The sequence below is a fragment of the Ptychodera flava genome, chromosome 7 (genome assembly GCF_041260155.1).
Source record: "Ptychodera flava strain L36383 chromosome 7, AS_Pfla_20210202, whole genome shotgun sequence".
Lineage (NCBI taxonomy): Eukaryota > Metazoa > Hemichordata > Enteropneusta > Ptychoderidae > Ptychodera > Ptychodera flava.
In genome coordinates this window covers 22,751,235-22,754,195 of record NC_091934.1, presented here as the reverse complement: position 1 = coordinate 22,754,195, position 2,961 = coordinate 22,751,235, and positions in this window count along the sequence as shown.

Sequence of the window (2,961 nt, the reverse complement as noted above, 5' to 3'; positions counted from 1 at the left end):
GAAAGGCGATAGTGTACATTTTCTTTAGAAATGTTGAGCGAAAGTTTGTCTTTCAATATCGAAAACCGCAATTCAATTGGAATTCTTGTTGACGTCTTTTTTTATTTTGCCATTACGGTGAATCTCAGTCGTATGCATTCACTCGTGCCTCAATCGTTCACCCAATTGACCCTATCGTTTTGTTTGGATCTTCAACTTAAACATACTGTGATTGAGACTAGGGGTCAGAAATGGAACATGCGCAGGAGAGTTGTGCGACGTCAAATATCATCCAGTATGGTGGCACCCGGCTAATTTGCAGAACTAATGATTTCTTAAAATTTATACCAAAAGCACCAGCAGCACAAAATTTGATGACTACCTGTAAATGTTGATCCTACAAGAATGCATGTATAAGCAGTGAAGGCTATTACTAGTAAGAGTTGACGTGAAATACTACTGCTAATTTGCATATTTGATGAACTTTGTAATTAGGGGTTTATGTCAAGAATGGTTGTACAGATTAGATAAATATCTGGCACACAGATTTTGCCAGGTAATGGCAAGAAGTTTTTTGTTTGTTTTTTTGTGCGTGTCTGGTATAATAAGTGCTAGGTCGATAGGTCACCCTCAAACAACGGAATCGAATTTGATAATTTCTGGTTCATACATTATATAGATCATACAACCATATGACAGATTTCAAGGATATTTAGCAGTTTCATACCAATGATATTGCTCATTTGCATGTTTTACAAGAACTTACCTGATTAGTGATATAAAACTGGAGGGACGTTACCAAATTGATGAAACTTGCCGTGTGTATTAATGACAGAGGGTATCATGATATCTAGTGCAAGATTAATATTCACCACGTCTACTTGTTATTTTGCCCGTTTCAGGATTTGTCATTTCCAGGGGTAAAAAAGCTACCAGGAATCCTACATAATGATCATTCAAAAGTATGACCGTAGTTATTTCAAGTAATTTTCGTTTTTCATTTCAGCTTTATACTGATTTTCGAATTTATTGATATGTTCAAATGACGCCAAGAATAAACGTAACTGTACAGGCGTTCCTTATAACAGCATATAGGTGAACTGAATTTCAAGTCGTTTGATAATTTACAAATGTAATGATTTTTCAATATTTTGCTGTTTAATATTTCTAAAGTTGCTTCACAAAATGTAATGAATTTTGGCAGTCATGTTGATTATAACAAGACGTGGGCGTATTGAAGATGTTGTGCAACGTAGTGTCATGTAAACCATATATTTCCGTTCATTCTTAAAAATTTAGTAAGAAAGTGTCAATTTACAGAAAACTACAGCGTACACTGAAACAGGGAAGCTTTGTATTGTTGGCTTGGTCTGTCGTTTTTTTTCGGTAAATGCAGCATATTAAGAAATAAGAAAATTATATGACCGACAAATATACCGCCCTAATGACAATTACAAAACAACGTGACTAGGAACAGGGAATTTGTTCGAATTCCAAAAGAGTGAATATGTTATTAGATACAAAATATTGACATGGCACAGTTCAAATTTTTACTATACAACCATGCAAATATAATTCCAAATTCATGACATTTTTTCGGTTTGAAACATACTAAAAATTGCATCACAATATCATTACCATTGTACAAGTGAACTTGATTGAATTTTGGCGAAATGTTTTTTTCAATAGAACTACAAATTTGCGATATAAGTGTGCACCAAACTTTCATCTTACGGGTGTTATTTACTCAACACATCATACGACCAAGTCACATGGTAAATTATTAGCGAGCTACATTATTTAGACTTTTTTGAAAAACAAAACTTGCAAAAGATAGTACATATTCGCCTGAGAAGTAAATATTTCCTTAATATTCTCAGCATACTCCTGGAGACAGTTGAATACAGAGCATCTTTCTTTCACATACTCAAGTCGAGATTGAACAGTTTATTCTCTCATCAGTATATATGAAACTATTCATAGGTGTTGGGGACACTCCGCACTGAGTGTCTTTTCTTTTAGAAATTGTGTCAGAGCAGCGTATAAACATCTCAATCACAGGATTGTAAATTGAATATAAATCCATACATACGTATGCACACATGCATGCATACACACTCACACACATGCGTATAAACATACATATATGTATGTATGCACGCACGCATTCATACACACTCACACACATGCATATAAACATACCTATATGCATGCATGCATGCATGCTTGCATATACATACATACACACATACATACATACATACATACATACATACATACATACATACATACATACATACATACATACGTACGTACGTACGTACGTACGTACGTACGTACATACATACATACATACATACATACATACATACGTACGTACATACATACATACATACATACATACATACATACATACATACATACATACATACATACATACATACATACATACATACATACATACATATATACATACATACATACATACACCAACATAATCAAATTTGTATACAGGCGATGCTGACACACGATCAGGCTAAATAGGCACGTGTACTAGGTGGTTTAGGAAAAGCTGATGATAACGACACCGTCATATTGAATCACGATAAGTCACGGATGCGTTCATCTTCATGAAAGCCGTTTCTTCATCAGTGTTTGACGCTGCGTACTTCAACGTAAGTTCCATCTCATCGTATTTTATCATTAAAGGGACAAAGTCGCCCATTTTTCATGAATTTTGTTTGATACGAGATACTACTTATATTGTTTGATATATAGAAAGATACTGATTGAATGGATCACGATGCGTAGAGAAATTAAATGAAACCATGGCGAAAATGAATTAATGGTCATGACCATTAATTCATTTTCGCCATGGTTTCATGTATCGTGTCTAAAACCGGGGTCGAATATATGCATGGTCACCCATTCATTCAGTATCTTTCAACATGACAAACAATATAAGTAGTATCTCGTATCAAA